At 47.6% G+C, this 11522-nt stretch overlaps 1 pseudogene; it reads right to left on the reverse strand.

Moving 5' to 3' along the window:
- Positions 1-3819: 3819 nt before the first annotated feature.
- LOC122228732 lies at positions 3820-4344 on the reverse strand (annotated as a pseudogene).
- Positions 4345-11522: the final 7178 nt, after the last annotated feature.

An 11522-nucleotide genomic window follows, 5' to 3' on the forward strand; every position in this document is an offset into this window, starting at 1 on the left:
TGAAGGTTTAACAGGACTGGCCTGAGTCCAGAAAGAAGTATTTGTTAACGAGGCAAAAAAAATACATAAAGAAATAGCATATGGTACATGGAGCCTCAGAGGGCTGCCCTGAAGTGTTTGGGGAACAATCCAAGAAGATCCCCAGAATAATGGAGGTCTGTCTCTTGATTGGAGGATGTTGGGGGAGGGCCTGTGTGTGTTGGTGGTGGAGCCTTTGGGGCATGTGCTCTGCAGCAAGACCACAAAAGCCCTAGTATGGTCCTGGCCCTCAGAGAACCACCTCACAGCTCTCAGTTGCCCCTTCTGATATCCCAGACAAGGGGTGGCACGGAGAAGCCTCCACCTGCTGGTCCCTCGTGGGGATACACACGAGAAGGGGAAGATCTTAGAGGCAGAGACAGAAAATCATTTGGATGGGGCGCCTGGGTGGCTCAGTCAGTTGAGTGGCCAACTTCGGCTCAGGTCATGATCTCGCAGTCTGTGAGTTTGAGCCCCACGTCGGACTCTGTGCTGACAGCTCAGAGCCTGGAGCCTGCTTTGGATTCTGTCTCCCTCTTTCTCTGCTCCTTCCCTGCTCATGCTCTGTCTCTCTCTCTCTGTCAAAAATAAATAAACATTAAAAAAATAAAAAAAAAAAGGAAATTATTTGGAAGGAAGCAGCTTAGCCAAGGTGCTCTCATGCTTTGGAACCCCAGGGAAGAGGTTGTGTGCTGAGGGTGAGGTGGGGAGATGGGCAGTGGTGGCCTTGTCACTGGCAAGCCTGGAAGAGAGGTGGCTTTCAGGGGAAAGGTCGGAGGAGTGTTCAGCCAGTGTCTGCAGGCCTGTGGGCTTTTTTGGTGATGATATTTGTTCTGTTGAATTAAAACTGCCAGTTTTCAACTATAAGTCCCAGTTTTTAGTTCATTGGAGAAAAGCATGTTCTGAAGGTCAGAACTGTGTGAAGGTAGATGATGATGATGATGGTGGTGGTGATGATGAAGGTGGTGATGGTGATGATGGTGGTGGTGGTGGTGATGATGATGATGGTGGTGGTGGTGATGATGATGGTGATGGTGGTGGTGATGATGATGGTGGTGGTGGTGATGGTGATGGTTGTGGTGATGATGATGATGGTGGTGGTGATGATGATGGTGGTGGTGGTGATGGTGATGGTTGTGGTGATGATGATGATGGTGGTGGTGATGATGATGGTGGTGGTGGTGGTGATGATAATGATGATGGTGGTGGTGGTGATGATGATGATGGTGGTGGTGATGATGGTGGTGGTGGTGGTGATGATGGTGGTGGTGATGATGATGATGATCGTGATGGTGGCGGTGATGATGATGGTGGTGATGGTGATGATGATGGTGGTGGTGATGATGATGGTGGTGGTGGTGGTGATGATAATGATGATGGTGGTGGTGGTGATGATGATGATGGTGGTGGTGATGATGGTGGTGGTGGTGGTGATGATGGTGGTGGTGATGATGATGATGATCGTGATGGTGGCGGTGATGATGATGGTGGTGATGGTGATGATGATGGTGGTGGTGGTGATGATGGTGGTGGTGATGATGATGATGATGGTGATGGTGGCAGTGATGACGATGGTGGTGATGGTGATGATGATGGTGGTGGTGGTGATGATGATGGTGGTGATGATGATGATGATGGTGGTGGTGATGATGGTGATGGTGGTGGTGGTGATGATGATGATGATGATGGTGATGGTGGCAGTGATGATGATGGTGGTGATGGTGATGATGATGGTGGTGATGGTGGTGATGATGATGGTGGTGATGATGATGATGATGGTGGTGGTGATGATGGTGATGGTGGTGGTGGTGATGATGATGATGGTGGAGATGATGATGATGATGGTGATGGTGGTGGTGATTTTTGGCAGTTTCTGAAAGACCAAACAGATTTAATAGGGAAGTTTACAGATTTTGTCCCACCTGCTTTCTGTGTTTGGCTGCCCCAGAAGACTAGAATATAAATATTTTCATTACGTCCTGTGAAGGCTTTTTTGCTTGTTTGTTTGTTTAAGAAAAGTTTTACTGGGGCACCTGGGTAGCTTAGTTGGCTGAATGTCTGACTTTCAGTTCAGGTCATGGTCTCGCGGTTCGTGAATTTGAGCCCCGTGTCGGGCTCTGTGCTGACAGCTCAGAGCCTGGAGCCTCCTTCAGATTCTGTGTCTCCCTCTCTCTCTGCCCCTCCCCTGTTCATGCTCTGTCTCTCCCTCTCTCTCAAAAATAAATAAACATTAAAAAATTTTTTTAAATTAAAAAAAGAAAAGCTTTACTAATGTGTTATTATTTCAGTAAAGTTATTGCAACAGGTGTAAAAGGCATACATTATCACAGGCTATAAAGTAACAAAGGAATTTTATACAATTAAAATATTACACAGACTGATGGGATTTACTGAATAACTAACAGATCCATAAAGGAAACCAAGTCTGAAATATGAAATCCAGTAGCACCTAGAGTATCTCTGAAAGTAAAACTTTTAACTGTTTCATTCTTTCCTAATATATTTCTTAACTTTCTCCCAAATACAGTGCTCTCAAATCCCAAAGATGAATGAAGGGCATAATGAACCCTGAAACCAAAAACATATCGCCAGAAGAACTATAAACACAGACTCGGACTTAAGAGTTTTAGTTGGAACTCACTGAACTTACTGTACTTGAACCAATCCTAGGATTTCTGTGCACTGAATACTGTATATGAGGAAGGTCTCTCAATCATAAGGTTTGCCAGTAGGGACAAGTTAAAAATTAGGAATATACGGTATTATTCCTATCAAATATTTTTTTCATAAGTTATGTTTATAACAAAACTATAATTAAAATATTTATTATACTTGCTTATTACACATTCAGGGACAGGGCAGGGACATTTATGTGTTTGATAGTTTAGCATCCACTTTATTGTACTTACTTATTTTTGTAAGGAACACGCAACACATACTACATCCTCCCAACATTCAAGGTAATGTAATAGCAAAATTCTCCAAAGAAAAATAACTGGAAATTGCACTAAATACTGTTTTAATTAGGAATAATTACTATAACAAAACAAATAACATTATGCATTATTTTTCCAATGAGCTTCAGTTGGAGAAACTGAACAGCAGAAATCGATCTTTAAGATTTTGGTCATGCAAAACTGGTAATTCTCTGAGATCTGGGAGATGCGTCAGCAAAACCACAGACACAGCCTACCTTTCACCAAAATCCTGGAGAAAAGTATTTTCTGACTTTGGGGGAAAGAAGACTGAACGCTGGCTAAGATGGGACTTGCTGAAGTCTTGAGCCACCTGGGAAGCTGGCCCCAGGAATGAGAGAACCACCGTCCTGGTGGCAGATGAGAAATTAGCTTTGTGTTGAGCTGACTAATGGCTTATTTTAACAGCTGTAAAAAATATATTTTTTTACATTTATTTATTTTTGAGAGAGAGCACAAGTCGGGGAGGGGCAGAGAGAGAGGGAGACACAGAATCTGAAGCAGGCTCCAGGTGATGAGCTGTCAGCATAGAGTCCGACACGGGGCTCAAACTCACAAGCCATGAGATCATGACCCGAGCTGAAGTTGGCCGCCCAACCGACGGAGCCACCTAGGTGCCCCTCAATGGCTTTGAATAAAAAAAAAAGTGAAATGCTTCATTGTGTTTTCTCAGAAACTAATAAAAAGATTACAGAGTCCTACACAGTTTGGAGACACAAAGTGGATGCTGAGTGACTAGTGGTCACTCCAGGTGTGGAATTTTAGAAAGTTAGTCCTTGGGGTAAATGGCGCCATTGCTCTGGCAGCAGAGAGGAGGTAGGGGACACTCTGTGATCGGCCAGTGGATAGATGAGGGTCCCAGCTGGAGGAGGGATCTTTAGTTCTAGGTTTATCTCCCACTGCTCACACTTCTGTCTTCATAAATGGTGATGTCAATAACTCGAAGTCCTCTCTCAATAGGATCTGTCGGGGGAGGCCTTGGAAAGCATATATCTTCTCACTCTCATACTGGGACGCTGTCTCCAGAACCTTCTCATAATGGGTTTCCATGTGTAAGAATATGGGGAAGCCAAAACAGCCTTCAAGATGTGATTGGCCCCCAAGCTTCTCTGCTTCTGCATAAAGGTTACTTAGAGTTCGAATTGTTTTTTCAAACTGCTGCCTATCAATCCGGCTCTCCTTGGTCTGGAGCTGGCAGTGTGTGGTGCTGCTGTCGTCTTGCTGAATGAATACCTTCCCAGACACTGGCGCCTGCCACGACCTCATGGCGAGGACTGGCTGGGCCTGCCGCCTCCTCGGCCCTCCAGCGGCAGTCACACTGCCTATGTTGTCCTGTTCTGTGACTGTTTGAATGAAATTTTTTCAAAGATGCGGAAACCAGGTTTCTCATCATTTCAAGTCTCTGGGTCTAGCCAAAAATGTCAACATTTAAAATGCAGACTTTTACACAAAACAGGTCGAGGATCTCCAGATAAGTAGAAGGATCTGGGAACAAGTCACCTTTATGCCTATGCAGCAGCTGTTGGCTGGAGCCAGACATCATGCCCTCTGGCTCATCCCAGGCCTCCCCTGGTACCTGGCATCCCTCCATTCCCTTGCCAGTCTCTATGTGTGATACTTGATTGGGAGGATGGGACTCGAGGAGGAAACAGGAGAGAAAAGAGGAATCTTAAAGAGGGTACATGGACTGTAGAGGAATCGGAGGAAAAGGAGAGTAGGAAGAAGGAGGGGCCTGATCCCAGGAAGGTTATCAGGAGCCTCAGGTTGGCAGGTTTATCCTGATTCCAGGAAGAATCAATAGCTGAACCTGAGAAAAGAAGTCCTTGTTTCATTGCCCGAAAGCTACGTGGGACCTGGCTTACCACCTGTGCACAGCCAGACTTCCCTTGTAGATGGTACACCCCAGTGGGATCAGCATCTCTTGTTGCCTGACTAGAAAAGTAACACCGTCTGTGAATTAATAGAAAATATATATGGTGGTCTCTGCCCCTGGTTCCTGAACACAGCTCCTAAATCCATAGGAATTTTCTGGGTGATAGGAGTGTCTTTTGTTCTAATGAGGCAACTCTGGATAATGAGTCTTCTGATAGCTTCAGGATGGGGGCCAGTCACCAAAAAGACCAAACCAGAATTAAAAGCTTGGAACTTCCAGTCCCTGTAGGTTTTGAAACCCTTTGGGAGGGGTGCCTGGGTGGCTTAGTGGGTTAAGCACCAGACTTCAGCTCAGGTCATGATCTCATGGTTCGTGGGTTTGAACCCTGCATTGGGCTCTGTGCTGACAGCTCAGAGCCTAGAGCCTGCTTCAGATTCTGTGTCTCCCTCTCTGCCCCTCCCCCACTCAAGCTATCTCTCTCTCTCTCTCTCTCTCTCTCTCAAAAATAAACATTAAAAAAGAAAGAAAGAAAGAAAGAAAGAAAGAAAGAAAGAAAGAAAGAAAGAAAAAAAGAAACCCTTGGGAGCTTCCCTGGTGTAATCTGAAACCAGCCCATAAGGGAAGGGCAATGAGAGACCCAAGAAAGAGGCAGGCCACGCCAGGTTAGCAGGTGGCAGTTTTAAGAAGCAAAGGGAACTTATAGGAGAGGCTAGTCTTGGGCAGCAGCAGGACAAGTGGGTCCCCACACCCACCTGCCACATTTTAGGTTGAGAGAGAAAGTCCTTAACTGGAGCCAGTCATGTATACTATGCAGGCGTTTTCAAAACCACATCATTACTCAAAGCTGTGTCCTTGGAGCAGCCTCTAGGAGTAGTAAAGGCAAGTGGAACCCACATTCCAAGGACAGGGGAGGGGGTGGGGACCTCTGATCACCGGGGTCCAACTTATGGGTCAACTAACAGTCCCGTCTTCTTGATGACCTTCCCCAACAGGTCCCACCCTCCATTCTTCAGGAAGGGGACAGGGGCTGAAGACTGAGTTAATGATCCATGATGCCTATGTGATGAAGCCTCCATAAAAGCACTAAAAGTACAGGGTTTGGAGAGCTTCCAGGTTGGCACACCCCAACTCCATGGGGATGGCAGTTCCTGTGCTCAGGACCCTCTCAGACCACACCTCTTCACCTGGCTGTTCATCTGTATCCTTTATCATATGCTTCATTATGTAATAAACCAGTAAGCATAAGTGTTTCCCTGAGTTCTGTGAATGGTTCCAGCCAATGATCGAATCCGAGCAAAATGGTCATGGGAACCTCTGATTTATAGCCGAGTCAGACAGACATTGTAAGCAACCCAGGAACCCACCACTTGCCATTGGCATCTGAAGTCTCGTGGAACTAAGCCATGAACCTGTGGGGTCTGCATCTAACTCTGGTTACTGTCAGAGCTTAATTATAGGACATGTAGGTGGTGTTGCAGAGACTTGCTCGGTGTGGGACAAGGCCATGCATCTGGCGTGAGAAGTGAGGTACAACCATGAAGGAGAAACACAGGAGAATTTTCCTGTAGGCCTTCTCCCACTTGAGTTGTTTCACAATTTTTGGTTAAATCAACTGTTAAATATTTACATCATTATGATTACGAAAGTGTTGTTCTCACACTTGCCAAGTACCAGTTATACATCCTTTCTTGTATAACTTTTATTTTCCTTGAGTTGATGATTACCAAAGTTCAGCTGGATGCTACTGTCCAGGGCAATACGAAAAACTGAAGGGGCTGTCCAGTGGGTCAACCTCCATCTCCCAGCTGGGTGGGAAGAGATCCAGAAGACAGAAAAGAAAAGAAATAAAGACCTGGCAATGTCTGTGATATTTAAGAGCAGTACAATGGGATCAATGGTATGACAGATTAAAGGTGACTAGAAATAAAGATATCTGAGAACAACATTTATGCCGATGGCAAAACCATAAGTGTGATCCTGCAGTCAGTGGCTGGAGTAGAATGAAGGAGTTTGTTCTAGGCCATTTAGGGAGAGAAATACTTGGAATGTGGAGAAAGCGCTACTTTCTCCCCTTCTGACTCCTTTCCCCACCATTCCACACATGTCATGGATTCCCCGTGCAATACTAGGACCCTTGCAGATGTGGGCTGGGAGGTCAGCTATGCAGGGAGGTGGAAAGGTATTGGCCGGTGCCTCGAATGGGTTTTTTTCCCAGCATGAATTTTGGCCCCAACCCTTCTTCTGTGTGAACTCAGCTCAGGAAAAACAAAGAAAACTCAGCTCAGAGGAAAGAAAGCATCTCCCCAGACCTGGACCCCCTGGAGATGCAATTAGAAAAAAGAGAGAAGTCAGTGAACATTCAGCATAATTCAGAACTCCCGTTGGATTTTGATTTAGCTTATTTGCCTGCTTGGTTCACTTTCTGTTTGGGACTCATGGGGGAATGTGGAGTCTGGGGGTTTCTCTCACTGCGATATGACCTGTCCCCAGAGGCATATCCTGGGCCAGACCTGACAGGTAGGTGGTCCACAGGAGAACCAGCAGTGGTGTGCCCATCAATAATTAACAACCACTTCCTGCGGGGGTGTGGTGGGGGGGGACCTCTAACTGGTAGCTTTTGCCAACTTCTGTGGTAGAAATATTCCCACAGCTGGCTGATTTCAAGCTACCAGTGAAACCACTTACCCTGACTGTGAGGCAGGGGAAAGATGTATACAGTTGGCTCCTGCAAGGTGGTAGGAACTGGCTCCAGCACCCACTGATCTAGAAATTTCTCTGGTGTGGTGCGAAGCAACAGAGGTAACCAAGGCCTGGTAGTTTCCATGGATCACTTCCTGGTCTCAGGATCCTTTCTTCCTTTTAGCAGCTCCCAAATCTAAATTCATAGCCACCTCTGTCTCTTTGGGAGTTCCCTTTCATCATGGAGTAGCCCTTAGTCTCCCCAGCCTGCCCTCCTCCCTTGTTCCCGCTAAACAAGCTCACAAGGAACTCTTTGCTTAGAGATACAACTGTAAATCACTAAGAGGAAACAGAAAAAGAGCAACACTTCCAGAAACCTTACAAAGTCCTCCTCAGTTTGGGGGCCCTGGAAGCCCTCTCAGATCATTCCAGACATGTGGTGGAGCTCCCCTGATGGGGGCTCCTTCCTGTGATGGTGGGTTCCCAGCACTTTGGAGTGGTTTGTCAGGGTGGCCCCATCTGGCCTTCCTGGATGAGGCAGGGACTTCCGTACTGGACTTCCTAGAGGTCTATGAACTCATTTCTTCCTGAAGACTTGGCTCTTGGGCTCACCCCTGCAATTTCTAGAGGGGTCCCAGACTGCTCATGCCCTCTTTGTGACTGATCTTCAGACTGCTCAGGCTGGCCCTGACCTCAGGGAAGGGTGGTTTCTTGACCTTCTTCTGAGCCAAGGGTCAGGGGCCAGGCTGAGTGATGGGAAACTGAAGGATACTCAGAGGCGGCCATCCTGGTCTTGCTCCACTCAGGAGGTGCTATGAAAGGACACAGGCCCAATTACCAGCTTTCCTAATTTCTCCGGAAAAGCCAGGACAAATCCAGGCTTTTATGTTATGTGAAACCTTTTTCTTTTTAAAGTTTATTTTGTTTATTTTGGGGGTGGGGAGGGAGGGAGAGAGAGAGAGAGAGAGAGAGAGAATCCTAAGTCGGCTCCATGCTGAGTGTGGACCTCCCATGACCCTTGATCATGACCTGAGGCAAAATCAAGAGTTGGACACTTAGACTGAGCAACCCAGGTGCCCCTGAAACCTTCCAACTTTTAAATGTTGCAACTAATTCATAAACATACTGCTGGAGCCAAACTAGACGTCTCCGACTGGATCTTGTCTGGCAGGCTGCTGATCATGCCACCTGGTCATAAGCTCGTTCCCCGCCCTTCCTGCTCTTCTGCCCAAATCCCGTCTCTCTGACTACCCCCAGAGCATTCCTTTGTTTATGGTTTCCTCTGGGAGGTATCATCCTGAGATTCATTGTACACCCTGGACTCCCACAGCCGGCCTTCGGAAAGGAAAATACGTGTCGCGTATTGAAAGTGATAAATCAGTTGCCTTGGCGTTTTTGCTTCATCCAGTTGTTAAGGGTTTTGGCCTGCGGGTGGGATGGGTGAATGAGCGGCTTGGGGAAATGCAGAAGCTTAGCCTCAGACTAGCCAACATGGGGGGGGTGGTGAAGAGGAACCCTGTGCTCACCAAACCTGGGCACAGGATGGAGCTAAAAGAAGCGGTTGCTAAGTGCTGTGCCCAGAAGGGCCCTGAGCGGGTGCCACCCAGAGAAGAATAACAGAGGGTGAACAGGGCTGTGGTGGAAGGCCCGGGGCCGAGGGGAGCTGAGTGGCTGACAAGCAGGGGCTGGCTCCAGGTGCCACTGCCCGGTATGATCACTGCACTGATGGTGGGGGTCCCAACAGAGTACAGGTAGGGGATGTGCCAGGACTGATGGAACCTGAGCTCCCCTCCCTCCAGATGTGAGAGCCCCTCCCACAGCTCAGCTGGAGTTACCTATTTGTGAACTACCAAGAGGCAGAGAGCCACGCCCTCGAAGCTCAGAAAGCGACAAATCCTGAATGGGTGTGTGGGCACACTCAGGGTGGGGCTCACAGTTCCCGGCGAGGCCTGTACTTGAAATCCCTTCTTCTTCAAACCTAGACAGTCACTTGAGAGGTGGTACCTTCAAATCAATGGGACTACATGGTGTCACTGGCAAATCTGCCTTACTAGTTTGGGGCATGAAGTAAGGTCACGTTCCATTTCCAAAACATATCAAATGGCTAACATTGCTCCCATGATATCCTGAACTGTTTCTCCCCTGAAAACTCAGAAATAGGGGTGTCACTGTGTGTTGAACTGGCTCCGTGGCCAAGCCTGTGAGCCCTCCAAACATAGGTGATGGTGACTTCACCAGCTTCTGGGGGGTGCCCAGTGCTCTGCTTTCCTCAGGTCATGGCCATCCTGGTGGCAGAGAGCGTGTCAGTCACATGGGTGTGCAGCCAAGGCCTGTGGCCCTGACTGGGTGGCACTCCTACTGACCAGTCACAGCAGGGGCTAAGGTGAGGTGACATGTGAGGTAACATGTGAAGGCAAGTCTTCTTCAGGCCTCCAGGAGGAACCTCCTCTAGGCCTTGGGAGCATGCTCACTGGGTGATTCAGCTGCCTAGTGCCCCAGAGGAGGCCTTGAACAGTGCCCTCACAGGGTAGGCTCCTAAGGCTCTCCCACCTCAAGCTCCCACCTCTGTGCTTCTCAAGCAAGGAACCCTCTCTTTTTTGGGCAACTTCCCCTGCTAACCCCCTGTAGCCACCCTTCTCCACCTCCCTTTCTCCCCAGCGGGCCTCAGACCTCCACTTAGTCCACATGAGGGAGGCCCACTTCTCCAAATGCTTCCCATCTGTCACTAGAGTTCTAGAACCCATAAACCCTGGATGATTAGCATCTGAAAAAACCAGTTCTTCCTTTCCTGGGGACTAGTAGGGCTCCATCTACACATCTCTGGGAGATGACAGGAACCATTCCATTCTTTGAGTGTCAGGTGAAGATTCAGTTTCATACTGAGCCAGACTGACCTTGGATTCCTTCTTCGACGCCAGGCTGTCCAGGAGTGTCTGGCGTTGGGGCTCTGCCTTGGGTTCTGTCTATGAAAATTAGTAAAGAACCTGTAGAAAGATCCTTTCCTGAGGCCGGGGCTGCTGGCTTTCAGTGGGCCATGGGAGCTCAGGAGACGTGGGCTCTTTAGAGGGCAGCTCTCCTGTCCATGGCTGGGCATTGGGCACTGGGCACGTGGCATCACCACTGTGCCTTGGTGGTCCTGTCAGCAAAGAACAATATTGTAGCCGCTCTGGTGTAGAGTTCCTTGGCTTAGAGAAAGCCTTGCTCCCTCCTTGGGGCCCTCTGCTAGTCTGAGGTGGCCTGGTTCCTAGACACTGTGAATGCCAGTGCTTTACTCCTTGCCCCTGCCTTCTGCAGCTCCAGAGTCACCTGGCTGTTATAGTGCACACATACACAGGGGCAGGCATGCCCACCCTCACAAACGTACTATGCATGGCCACACACGCTCATATATGTGCACATGTGCTCACACAGCTGCACTCACGTATACACAGATATGGGTATATATACATGCACACAACACATGCATGGGTTTGTGTGTGCATGTCTACCCATTCACATATGTAAATCATACTGTACACATGTATATGCAATGTACACATGGGCGTACACACACAAACACATACACAGATATGGCCACACACATGTATACATTCAGAGATACGAATGCACATGTATGGACACACATGGCGTTTGCATACATACTCCCATGCATACATGCTCACTCGCACACTCACATAAACACCATACATGTGCACATATTCACACACACGCATACACACTCACCTGTTTACATATTGTCATATTGAGAGGTATTGTGCCATGCATTGTTCATCATAGTTTAAAGTTTTGCTTCTCTTTTAAGATGTAAATATTTTAAATATTCCTGACAAAAAACCCCAAAACCAAAAACAGTAAATATTCCTGTAAAGGGTCACACTGGAAGCAGTTATTAGTTATTTTATTTCTTAGTTTAACTGGGAACCTGAAAGTAGGTTTTGATGAGGAGAAGGGGGACAACAACTCCGAGTCTGAAATTA

Source organism: Panthera leo, chromosome C1, assembly GCF_018350215.1.
Source record: "Panthera leo isolate Ple1 chromosome C1, P.leo_Ple1_pat1.1, whole genome shotgun sequence".
Lineage (NCBI taxonomy): Eukaryota > Metazoa > Chordata > Mammalia > Carnivora > Felidae > Panthera > Panthera leo.